We start from the raw sequence: 14156 nt of genomic DNA on the forward strand, positions 1-14156 counted from the left end.
TTGTTGCTTCTGGAATCAATTGTCTTGAATCTTCTTGCCATGCCCAGCCTACAATCACACATGCACAAAACTGCTATTAGTATTCACTTGGTTAAAACATATTTCAAAAGAGGATATAGGGTAGTAATAACTTCCCTTTCTCTTGGCTGCACAAACTGTCCACTGAGATTTTGCTGCTGCTCAAATAATGGTGTCAACTTATACTGCACAAACAATTCCAACTAAATCAACAATTCACTTATCGCAAGCAATTTACAAATTATATCAAGAGCAGTTCAATCAAAACAGAAACAGTTTAAGGTAGAAGAATGGCCCTTTTGTCAAAACTGCATAGCAAGATGTAAATGCTACTTCTTTCACGGATTCAGCACACACTTTACAATCTGCTACAGTACAATCAGTATGGCTTTTCCCAAACTACACAGAAAATTCACAACTAGTTCAGCAGAGTACACAATGCAAAGCAATGTCAAATGAAACTCAGAAATAGCTAAGCAAACTAGAATTAGGTAAGCTAATCAACTTCCCTATTTACAAGACTGCTTTTAGCTGTGTAATTCCAACTAAACTCCCAAACAGATCAGCTCTGCACACTAAAATTTCACACCAAACTTCAGCAAGGTACAAATGGCAATGGATATTGAACCAGATGCAAATAGGTGTAAATCAAAGCTGAACCAAACCGATTAAACAACCATCCAGACTAATCAAAACCTGACCAATCCAATGCAATGCAGAAACAATTCCAATTCAGAATAGCTAATCATAGTCTACAAAAAACTATCATACCAGATCAACAAATAATGCTAATCAATGACAAGCTATAACAGGCATAGTTCAACCAAACAGAAGTAATTAAAGGTGAAAGAAACTCCCTTTAGTTCAACACTCCCACATGAATTGTTTCTGCTTCTGGTTGCTTAAGCTAAACTCTGTTGAAGTTCTACAACTGTATCAGTGAGGGTTCTGGTCTGCACTCCCAAAGCCCACTCAGTTCACGTTTCATGAGACTCCTTGTTCAACTTCTATACTGTTGCAGCTTTTTGTAATTCACTCTTGACACAACACCACCTATAAATGGCAATCAAAACAAAAACTGCACAAATCTAATTGGTAAGCACAATTAAGATTCAGAACTTATTTCAGCATTTAAACAAGAACACACTCTCAACAAGAAATTTGGCTCTTAGATGCAGCCACACAAAGCTCACAAAAAAATCAGTCTCTCTTAAAGCTTAAAGCACTCAAAATGGAAAGGTTTGGAAGGGAGATTCTCCCTTGGCAGTTCAAAGCTGGAGAGTCTTTCAGACCACCACCACCTAAGATGCTACCAAGCACACAAACCTTCTTTCAAATTCCAGAAACCAGAGTGTAACAAGCTTCTCAATCAAGAATGGCTAGGCTAAGGTCAAAATCAGAAACCAGAACAGAACAGGACAGCCACAAGACAATGGAAGCACCAGATAATGAAACTGACAGCACAACAGGGAAACTGACTCAAGATCAACTGTAGACCAGATTACAAAAGCAAACAAAAACTTCAATTAGGAACAGCAGAACATAATGCACATGCATTGAGACAAAACCAGGAAAGTCAATCAAGACAAACAAGAAACAAGGTAATGAATAAGGTGAGCACACAAACAGGATCCTAAGATCAGTTCTAGAGTAGATTTCAAAAGCAATAAAAAGATCAAGAACAAATTGCAGAATTTTTGTAAACAAATGTTCAAACTAATTCACTTTATTTCAGAATTTTAGTGCAGCATCTAACATTGTTAATTTCAGCCTTATGCACTGTTTTACAATGAAATCAGTAGAATCAACTCCAATTACAAGTGTTACTGCTATGTTCAAATTCAAATCACAGATTTAGTGCTTGTTTTGTACAAGATTACAAGTACTGCTGATGTGATGCAGATTTTTGTGGACTTAATCATCAACCACTTACAAATTTTAAGCCAGAACAACTTTGACACAAAGGTGCAGTAACACAAGTCAAATCAAATTTAATTCCGCAGAAAAGAAATTAAAGCACTCAGACACAATGACTCTAGGATGTACTGATGTTAGAACTTAGTAATGATCTAATACTAAGTATAGAATACAACCACACACACAAGACACTAAGACAGATTCAATCTCGGTGTAATTGAAACAAGAGAATGCTGTGTTTTCACAAAGTACCACCAAGCTATGCCATGTATTTCATTGCTTATGAGATGTGTACTTGTTACTGGCTAACAGTTCAACTTATAGAACCAAACTTAGTTCACAGATAACAATGAATTCAAAGGAAACTTCACTAATGGAAAAATGACATTTTATAACAAGCCTATTATAACGGACAAAAATTATCCATCATAATAAGGAGATATTATAACGTATTTTTTTAAATCAGTTATAATATGAAACGCGGTGGCAAACTTGTAAATAAGTTTAAGACATATTATAACGTAGTTTTGAAAATCAGTTATAATATGAAATGCGATGGCAAATTTGTAAATAAGTTTAAGACATATTATAACGTAGTTTTGAAAATCAGTTATAATATAAAAAGCGGTGGCAAACTTGTAAATAAGTTCAAAACCTATTATTAATGTATTATAACGGAGTTTTAGAAATCAGTTATAATATCTCTTCCTATCTCATTTTCCATATCCCTCTCGCTAGATTTCACGTTTTCTCTGATTCTCATCCCTATCTTTTGCCACATCTTCATTGTGCTTGCGTCAATGCTTGCACCTCATTTTCAGTTACCCGTTGCTTCTCTCATTCTCGCGAAGCATCGCCATCAAACCATACCTCGAGTTCTCTCTCCTGCAACAGCCACAGTTCTTCACATATCCACCTTTTCTCCTCACATTTCTACCTTATTTCAGCTATTTCGGCCTTAGAAACATCATCTTCACCGATGAGTTCTTCGATCTATGGCCTCCGCTAGGGTTTCCCTCATCTATCATCTTTTTCTTTGATTTTAACCGTTTAAATCCTCTTTTGCTTCGATTAAACACTTTCCACCGTTTAATCGGTTAACCTAGTGTTTTAAGGTTCTTTCACCGTTCGATTTAGGGTTTCCTTGCTTCATTCACAGTTTTGGTTCATTTGCTCTTGGATTCGTATAATTCCGCTGCGTTTCACTCTTTGAGGGAGCTTCGAAGGAGTCCATAGCGTGTTCATTCTACTATTTTGTTTTTTCCTAATTTTTTATGTTTTTCTTCTATTAATTTCACTAATTTCTCTCCTAGATTGGTGGGGATTGTGTTTGGATTGGTGGAGAAATTAGCGGCGTTAGCACGGGAGAGAGGAGGAGGGAGCCTTGAATGTCGAATCCACGGCGGTGATTGGAGAATTTTGAAGGTAGTTATAGTTCACATTCTTCTCTAACACTTTCCCCCTCTTTTTATCCTGTTAATTTTGTTTTCATTGATTCTTGAAGAACAAAAAGATTGGGTTTTAAATCTCCTGCACGAGAATTTGCTTCAAATTAAATTCTGGATTTAGGGTTATATTTATACAAATAAACTAGTGTAATAATAGACTATTTATAATTAAAAAAACTATTCTTTCTGAATCATTGATGCTGGAAAGTGTTATTCACTTTAGTCCCTCTGCCAATGAAAGTGGCAGAGAAAAAGTAGCAGAGTAGTGGTGTTTTCAGGGAAATTTTCAGGGAAGAAGGGGTTTTCTTTAGGGTTTGTGTATCTTTCATACTGTAATTCACTCTATTATTTTAGATCTACATTCTTTCAAATTCAAATAACAGAATACAAAAAATAAGAACAACTAATCCCTCATATAACAGAAGCAGAAAATTGTACTTATGGCTCTCATCTTGAAATAGCATGCTATTAGGAATGTTTTGTCTGAGAATTTTGGTGTTATGAGTAATGTTCAACATGAGTCTTTAACTCTCGATCTTGGTGTTATATTACTGTTATTTCGTTGCAAATCTGCTGCTACTGTTTGCCTTCTAATTAGTTTATTCCAATGTGTTTATTTTCTGTGTCTGATTGATAGATATGGGATACTGCTGGGCAAGAGAGATTCCAAAGTCTCGGGGTTGTATTTTATAGAGGCGCGGATTGCTGTGTTCTTGCGTATGATGTTAATGTGATGAAATCTTTCGATACCCTTGACAACTGGCATGAGAGTTTCTCAAACAGGTAATTATTGTCCTTTTCAAAATGCTTTATCTCTTGCTGCTTCGACTATTGTCTAGGGTGTGGTGTTTTTTCACATGGACAAATGCATCTATTAGCTAGTGTGTCCTCATAACATTCACAGATTGTCTAACCCTAATTTATAACCTACCAATGTTGGAATTTGCTGGATAAGCTTTCTGTTCAGATTTATGTTCTCGTTGTATCTTTGTGATGCAGGCAAACACACCCGATCCAAGGTCATTTCCATTTATTTTGCTTGGAAACAAGATTGATATTGATGGCGGGAATAGTCGAGTGGTAGGCAAATATTATTACACTTTGACATTTTCTCACTTTATCTCTGAGTGTAAAATGTTTATTTATCTCACATGCAGGTTTCTGAGAAGAAAGCAAAGGATTGGTGTGCTTCAAAAGGGAATATTCCCTATTTTGAAATATCCTTAAAAGAAGATTTCAATGTTGATGCTGCATTCCTGTGTATTGCCAAGGCTGCTCTTGCCAATGAGCACGAACAAGACATGTATGTTTCACTCTCGATTGTGATGCAGATACACATGAATATAGGTTGTACTACTATATAACTGTACCGGACATGTACCAACTATTGTCAATGATGTTAGTACCACTTGCAGTTTAAGATTTAATATACAACTACTATGCATTAAGGCATATCTACAGACTATCACTGTTGGAATGTCAATGAAGTGATAGAAATAGAAAATGGTTCACTGGTATGCGTTTCATGTCTCATATTTCTGTTTTTGGCCTAAGTTCTTTATTTAATGTGAATTTTATTACTCTTTCTTATAAAGAAATTCCCAAATTAATATATTATTTGGCATTTCTAACATTCTAGAAATCAATATTAATATATTATTATTGTTGATGTTAATTTATATATAGAAATCATTAAGAGGATTGTGTCTACAATGTCTGCGATTGTAGGAAATTGAATGACATTATAGCCGTCGAGGACCATTTAAAGTTATTAAACATAATATTCTATTTTCGTTAAATTAATCTAGATAAAGATAATGGTAGAGTTTCAGCTATAAATATTTAGTTTGTATTTTTTTCCTTAAATTAGATGGAAGAAATTTTATAGATTTGAATATGATTAATAACAATCTCTTCTAGATAGTAAGATTTGTGGATCAAGAGACATTAGTTAATTTAAAATTTTGCTTTAAATATTGTAGGACCAGGTTTCGTTAAATTTAAAGTAATTTTGATCAATTATTATTCGCTTATATGTAACTGAATGAAGAATAAATAAGTGTGTTTTATGTTTATGATCTTAATGAATTTTCAATATCCACTTGCTCCGTTATTTTTCTTTGGTTTGTGTAACTAGGATTAGGATATAAAGATATTTGATAAGGTTCTTGGTTGATCTTTAAATACTTATCCAACTATTCATCACAATATTGTTTTAACTCTATTATTTTATTTGTAGATCTTTAATGATTCATCTCTCATGGATGCTGCTGCTGCAGACATTGAAGACATTAGAAGGAACTTGGCTTCTTTTATTTTAAGTGTTAGTAGAAACTGTTACAATTAAATAGTGTGTACATTAATGTAATATTTAGATTTCATATATAGCTTCATGTATAAATGATATTAAATATTAGACTATTTAATATTTGAAATAAATTCTATTTTGTTAGTTTCATTAAATTTGTTTATTTAAAGCTCTATTGATTATAAATTGATTGGAAGAGATCATAATCCAGGAATATTATTGGATGTCAAATTTAATAATAATTTTTTTTTTAAAAATAAAAACATATATTATAACGTACATTGCTTAGTACGTTAGGGTACGTTGATCACATATTATAACGTACAATAATATATACGTAATAATATATACATATTATAACGTACAAAAACTTCTATGTTATAATACCTTTCATCCTATTATAACATACAAATGGAAATTTGTCATAATAGTTTGTTGCGCATATTATAACGTACTTCAGAAACTACGTTATAATATGTGGAACATATTATAACGTAAATTTCTGCTACGTTATAAAAGGCGCAGAGTTATTATATCGCCCAGAACTACGTCCACAGTAACTACGTTATAAAAGATCATTTTTGTACGTTATAAAAAGTCATTTTTCCACTAGTGCTTGCAAATCAAAAGTCAATTTTAACTACTGCCAAGTACAAACACCCGAGCTCTTAGTTAAACTTTTCATAGCTCATATGGTGTGCATTTGTGAGTAACAGCCAAATTCAAATCAGATATGACAATGCAATCATTCAAAATTGCCAATGGAAATCTGTCAGCCAGCTTATTCATTCGAATGAGTCATAGCTTTTGAGGCTTGACAGAAATTACACCAAGGTTAACTTCAAGTACTCACGAAATTGAATACTAAACCAATTAAACACAAATTTAAAATGACAAAATAAGCAAAGCAACATGACATAGACAAAACAGAAGTAGATTTTAAAACTTAAAAGACTCAAATAAGAAGATTCACCGAATTAAAATGAAATAAGACTCAAGGCACAGGAAACGCAACTTGGAGACCGAAACAAGATTTGCAACAATTCAAATCAGAAAAACAAATCAAGACATTAAAGGAAAATGATGAACAACTCAGAAATTAACGAAACACAACAGAGAGGCGAAACAGAAACGCAAAACAGAAACTCAGAATCAAGGCAAAGCGAAAAGACACAAGGAAATCGATACTTATCTTCGAAGCGTGTTCAACCAGGCTCTGATACCACTTGATGGACGAACACCCGAGGAGACGACGAACGTGCGTGTTGCGAGCTCCTTCGAAGCTTCCTCCAGAACGCAGCGGAAAAAGACAAAAACTCGAAGAAGAACAAGAAATAGAGGGTTAAATTCGATAGAAACCCTAGAAATGGAAGGAAACCCAATATTAACCGATTAATCGGTTCAAAATGAAGATTGAACGGTGGAAAATGGATTGAATCGGGAAACAAGGTTTTTAATCGGTGGAAATCGAAAGAACGGTGAAGATGAGGTGCAAATATGGAAGGAGATGTATATTCATGAAGAGAAATGAAAACTTACGAAGGACGAGACGTAGATCTGTGATGGTGATGCACTCAAGAAGGAAACCCTAGCTGATGAGGTTTATTCGAAGTGGAAAATGAGAGAAATGTGGTGATGTTCTTACGGGAGAGGAATGAAAGTGAAGCGTGAAAGATGTCACGAGTGGCTGAATGAAGAGGTGGAGGAAAGGAACGTTGACGCGTGCACGGTACTAGATGATGTGCACCAGAGAAAGGAGGATGCGTGGCCAAGAAGTGTTGACGCCACTATGCTGAAGCGGATGGTGTGGGATGAGAGAGAAGCACGGTGGAAATGGAAAATGAAAGGGAGAGAGTGTGCTTGGAAGGTGGCTAGAGGGAGTCTTTGGACTCTCTAGCCTGACTTTCAAGAGAGAATAATTTCTGATTTCAGAAAATTCAATTCTCATTAAACTCAAAAGTGTCAATATAAGAGGGGAGCTGGGTATTTATAGTAACCCATGCTCCTTAAGAGCTAAGCTATGAAAGGTAAAAATACAAAAGGAGGACTACGACAAGCAGGATTCCATCATACAGTTTGTCTGAGGAAGTTCTCAAAGTGATACAGTGCTCTTGCTTGGTCTTGTGAATAGGAGAAGCTCGCGTTTTGTGTGTCAAAGGTCGGAGCGGTTCTCTTCAAGTTAGCTGAGCAGGTTCTTCCGTTCGTTTGTCGAAGGAAGGTGTTTTCTATTCTTTGCTTATTTTGATTATTTGATTGTAATCTTCAAACCATATTTTAGTGAAAAAAAAAGGTTAATCATTATTCATAGTGATTAACAACTGGACGTAGAATCTTTTGATTCGAACCAGGATAAATTTTCTGTGTTGATTTTCTTGAACTCTACACTCTTTAAACTTTTAGCACATCAACTATTTGATAAAAGTTCATTAAGAAAATCAATTTTTGAAACCGACTAGTTTAACTTGAGTTGTGACCGTTACACGCTTTCCGCTATCTATATTTTATTCCGCTGCGCGACTCTATAACGGTACCGATTGTTCCGACAATTGGTATCAAAGCTTGCTTTGATAGTTTTTCAAAATTTTCGAAAATGGGCGCTCATAACCAAGTTTATGCTGAGGGTGCTTCTGTTTATAGACCTCCTTTGTTTACGGGAGAAAATTATGCGTTTTGGAAAATAAGAATGCAAATATTTTTGGAGTCTATTGACAAGGGTATTTGGGAAGTTGTTATGAATGGACCAATTGTTCCCACTATTTTTGTAAATGATATGCAGGTAGAAAAACCATTTTTACAGTGGACTATGGATGAAAATAGAATGACACAATATGATGTTAGGGCTAGGAACATAATTTTATCTACACTAACCCTTGATGATTTTTTCAAAGTTTCTGTTTATGAAAGTGCTCAGGAAATGTGGGAATTTTTAAGAGTCACTCATGATAAAGTCACAGATGTTGTTAAGTTGATGTTGTCTGATTCAAGCTCCTCAAGCTCAAACAATTCAAATGAGCAAGAAAATCAATGCTTAATGGCCAACAATGAATCATCTAAAAGTTAACTCTTGAAGAAAAAGAAGGACAATCAAGGCTCCTCATCAAGCTTTAAATGTTATGGATGTGGTGAAAGAGGCCATATAAAAGCCATTTGTCCAATTATCAAGAAAATTCACAAAAAGAAGAAGGTCCACATTGCTTGGGTTGATAATGACTCAAGTAGTTCAAGTGATTCTGATGAAGAAGCAAACTTGTGTTTGATGGTAAATACTGATGATATTGCAAGCCAAGTAAGTTGTTCTAATTCTGAATCTAGTGAATTTGGTTTGCAAAAAGCTTTTCTTGAATTGCTTGATGAATCTGAAAAATTGAATGTTGCTGATAAAAATTTGAAAAAGGAATTTAAAGAATTGAGAATTAAATATGAGAAGGCATTAGATGAGGAAGTAAGTTTGAGAAATAAAATTTGCAACTTGGAAATGAAAGAGTCTTCAAATGTTGAACATCCTGTTGAATGTCTTTCTCGTAAGAGTCATATGCTTGATATTGATATTCTTGAAAATCTTCTTGAAGTTGCAACTGGAAATAATAATGTTGAAATGCCTATAACTGTTAAAAAGGTTTATAAAAACAAAAGTGTTTTTAAAAGTAAGAACCAAATTAAAAGAACCCGTAGGGTATGGGTTGAAAAAGGAACTGTGTCTTATAGAAACCCAAATGTTGTCACATGCTTTTATTGTATGAAAAAGGGGCACACTTCTAACAAATGTAGAATTAAACATTTTGATGTTCCAAATGGAAAATATGCTTGGATTCTTGTTATAAAGTAAATTGTCTCTAACCCCAAAGGACCCAAATGAGATTATGAGGACCAAAACTCTATTGTTTTGTTTTGCAGGTTAATTTTTCAAAAGGAAAAGAAGACTCTATGGTATCCTGGTATTTTTTAAGAGCTTTGAAATAATTTATGAATGTTAGATGTGTCTTAGGTTGAAAATTTGACCCAAATTTGTGTTTTCCGAAAATTAACGTAAATAATTGATTACCAAGGGTAATAATCGATTATCTCGTCCTCAAAATTTGGATTTTGACAATTTGGCTCACAAATAATCGATTATTTAAAGTAATAATTGATTATCTTAAGTCACAGCGTAAAAAAAAAAGAAAAAAAAAGAAAAAAAAACTTTTTTTAAAATTTTTTTGAGTCTGTTTTTAAAAGGGGATTATTACATTCAGGGGAAGATATATGAGTTTGTTAGATATCTTGTTTTTATCTCTATTATGGATTAATTAATATTGTTTGTACTTCTTAATTAGAGTTGAATTTTTGTTTCTCTTATATTCCATGAGGTATTATGTTCTTTCATATTATGAAATTTCATTTTAATTTTTTTTAAATGCATCAATTCTTTTGTTGAGGGGGAGAAAAATTTGAGGGGGAGTTTTTCCACTTTTTTACTTTTTGCTTATGATCAAAAAGGGGGAGAAAACTTCTAATTTAAGTAGTGCAGTTATTACTAACATGTTTGTAAGTATGAAATTTGTGCAGGAAATTAGAAATGCTTTTAACAAGAAGATATTTTTTATCATCATCAAAAAGGGGGAGATTGTTACCAATGAGGAGCATTGGTATCTTGAAAGCTACTGTAAAGTTTTGATGATGATAAAAGCTGAAGAATTGAAGACTCTAAATGCATCTTTGTTAAATGCATTTTGTAGAAACAAATGTATAGGATAAAATGTAATGATGTAAAAACACTTAGAAGTTTTCGTATGTAGTGAGTCATTGCACAAATAATAGATTATCAAGAGGAATAATCGATTATCACGAGCCAGTTTAGAAGAGAGTTGCTTGCGCAAATAATCGATTATTACACAAAATAATCGATTATCACTGTTTCATTTAATTCTGTCTAAGTCTCTGGAATAATCGATTATTGCTCAGGATAATCGATTATCACCATTTTGAAAACCCCATAACGGACACAAATAATCGATTATCACTTATGATAATCGATTATGAGTGGCAGTTGGGAGATGTCTTTTCAGTTTTTGACCCTACACGAAAGTAGGCTTATAAATAGAGGTCTTCACAACTCTTAGAAAGTACTTTTCAATTGAGAGCATTAGAGCTTTGTGCCTAAGGGAAGCTCTCTGTGAGTGAAAAGGATCTATGCCATTTTGAGAATACAGTTTGTCTGAGGAAGTTCTCAAAGTGATAGAGTGCTCTTGCCTGGTCTTGTGAATAGGAGAAGCTCGCGTTTTGTGTGTCAAAGGTCGGAGCGGTTCTCTTCAAGTTGGCTGAGCAGGTTCTTCCGTTCGTTTGTCGAAGGAAGGTGTTTTCTATTCCTTGCTTATTTTGATTATCTGATTGTAATCTGCAAACCATATTTTTAGTGAAAAAGGTTAATCACTATTTATAGTGATTAACGATTGGAAGTAGAATCTTTTGATTCGAACGAGGATAAAAATTCTGTGTTGATTTTCTTGATCCCTAAACTCTTAGCACATCAACTCTTCGATAAAAGTTCGCTAAGAAAATCAATTTTTGAAACCTACTATTTTAACTTGTGTTGTGACCGTTACACGCTTTCCGCTATCTATATTTTATTCCGTTGCGCGACTCTATAACGGTACCGATTATTCCTACATTGTGAAATTGCGATGTGTGCGAAGAAATGTGTTTTCGTGAAGCATCTACTTGTGTTGTCAGATATTATATTTTACGTGTTAGGGGATGCACAACAGTGCGATGTTAGTCAATATCTTGTATATCAATTTGTTCCATGAATTTCGATTCTCTAGTTTGTAAACACAGGGAATAGCTCTGTAATCAAGACACATCACCAATGAAGAAGACACTCAGTTATTTGAAAAATTAAAAGTTCACAATTAATGTATTTTAGCAAATGAAAAAATTAGGTATGGATATTATGACAATTTGTAAATGTTTGCAAGTAAACAATAATATAATAAATAATGCTATTAAAAATTGTTAAAGAAACTTTCCATTTTCATTCAGATAAAAGTTCATGAATTTTTTAAAACAGAAACTGTTCAGAAGTCCTATAAAGTTAAAAGAAAAGTGAAAACAGTTGCGCAAATGCATTAGTATTTTTTATTATCACCATCATTTTTTTGTAATGACTATTTGCACAATTTTATAATTTTATTCAAGCATTACGAAAGCATGAAAATAATGGTTTCATATTGGCGTTGAATGTTTCGTAAATTAATTGTCAAATTTTATTTCAAAAAAAGAATTTCAATTTTTAAAAGGAAAATTTCGCAACCGGGACTTGAACCCGGATTTCATCATTGAAATTAACATGGTGTGCTACTACGGATACTTAGAAACGAAGGTACAGAGAAAATTACTTCAATTATTTTTCCACTTAGTGCCTTATATCAGGCCAACATTTTTCATTTTCAAGGTTTCCAATAGTATCACTTATTTTTCCATTCATACAAACTGACTGTATTTTGGCAAATTAGATGTATGTGATGTCTTGAATAAATATAAAACAATAATATCGTCGTACATTTCTTAAGGTTACAAAAACAAAAAATACCCTGTTCAACAGAAGTAGTTGAAAGATGTAGAAGATATTTGTAAATTACCGTAGTTTTGTCTAGAATAAATCTACTAGTCGTTTCTGGGACGATTTAATCCGTTAGTTCCCACTTGAAAACCAAGGTTTTGAACAACGATGAATGGACATCTTGTTAGACCGTACTGGTGGCATCAAACCACGATCTTTAGTTGGACATTTCTACCATACCTTTTTTATCTTGACAATACAATTTTCTCCGTGGAGATATTCGTTATCGACATGCGATTCCTCAACGAAAATGAGTCTACATATGTCACGGTGACTTGCGAAAGTCTTGGGAAATTGCGATGTGTGCGAAGAAATGTGTTTTCGTGAAGCGTCTACTTGTGTTGTCAGATATTATATTTTACATGTTAGGGGATGCACAACAGTGCGATGTTAGTCAATATCTTGTATATCAATTTGTTCCATAAATTTCGATTCTCTAGTTTGTAAACACAGGGAATAGCTCTGTAATCAAGACGCATCACCAATGAACAAGACACTCAGTTATTTGAAAAATTAAAAGTTGACAATTAATGTATTTTAGAAAATGAAAAAATTAGGTAGCGATTAATGACTATTTGTAAATGTTTGCAAGTAAACAATAATATAATAAATAATGCTATTATAAATTGTTAAAGAAACTTTTCATTTTGATTCAAATAAAAGTTCATGAATTTTTTAAGACGGAAACTGTTGAAAAGTCCTATAAAGTTAAAGGAAAAGAGAAAATAGTTGCGCAAATGCATTAGTATTTTTTATTATCCGAAAATATAATACTAATGTCACCATCATTTTTTTGTAATGACTATTTGCACAATTTTATAGTTTTATTCAAGCATTACGAAAAGCATGAAAATAATGGTTTCATATTGGCGTTGAATGTTTCGTAAATTAATTGTCAAATTTTATTTCAAAAAAAGAATTTCAATTTTTAAAAGTAAAATTCCGCAGCCGGGAGTTGATCCCGGATTTCATCATTGAAATTAACCTGGTGTGCTACTACGGATACACTGAAATCAGACTACAGAGAAAATTACTTAAATTAATTTCCCACTGAGTGCCTTATATAGGCCAACATTTTTCATTTTCAAGGTTTCCAATAGTATCATTTATTTTTCGATTCGTACAAACTGACTGTATTTTGGCAAATGATTTTATATTTCCTTTCTCAATAATATATTTGCCATCATAAAGAAGATCTATGTGATGAATTGAATAAATATAAAACAATAATAACGTCGTACATTTCTAAAGGTTACAAAAACAAAAAATACCCTGTTCAACAGAAGTAGTTGAAAGATGTAGAAGATATTTGTAAATTACCGTAGTTTTGTCTAGAATAAATCTACTAGTCGTTTCTGGGACGATTTAATCCGTTAGTTCCCACTTGAAAACCAAGGTTTTGAACAACGATGAATGGACATCTTGTTAGACCGTACTGGTGGCATCAAACCACGATCTTTAGTTGGACATTTCTACCATACCTTTTTTATCTTGACAATACAATTTTCTCCGTGGAGATATTCGTTATCGACATGCGATTCCTCAACGAAAATGAGTCTACATATGTCACGGTGACTTGCGAAAGTCTTGGGAAATTGCGATGTGTGCGAAGAAATGTGCTTCCGTGAAGCGTCTACTTGTGTTGTCAGATATTATATTTTACATGTTAGGGGATGCACAACAGTGCGATGTTAGTCAATATCTTGTATATCAATTTGTTCCATAAATTTCGATTCTCTAGTTTGTAAACACAGGGAATAGCTCTGTAATCAAGACGCATCACCAATGAACAAGACACTCAGTTATTTGAAAAATTAAAAGTTCACAATTAATGTATTTTAGAAAATGAAAAAATTAGGTAGGGATT

Source organism: Vigna umbellata, chromosome 1 (genome assembly GCF_029865625.1).
Source record: "Vigna umbellata cultivar VRB3 chromosome 1, Vumbellata_1.0, whole genome shotgun sequence".
In the NCBI taxonomy this organism is placed as follows: domain Eukaryota; kingdom Viridiplantae; phylum Streptophyta; class Magnoliopsida; order Fabales; family Fabaceae; genus Vigna; species Vigna umbellata.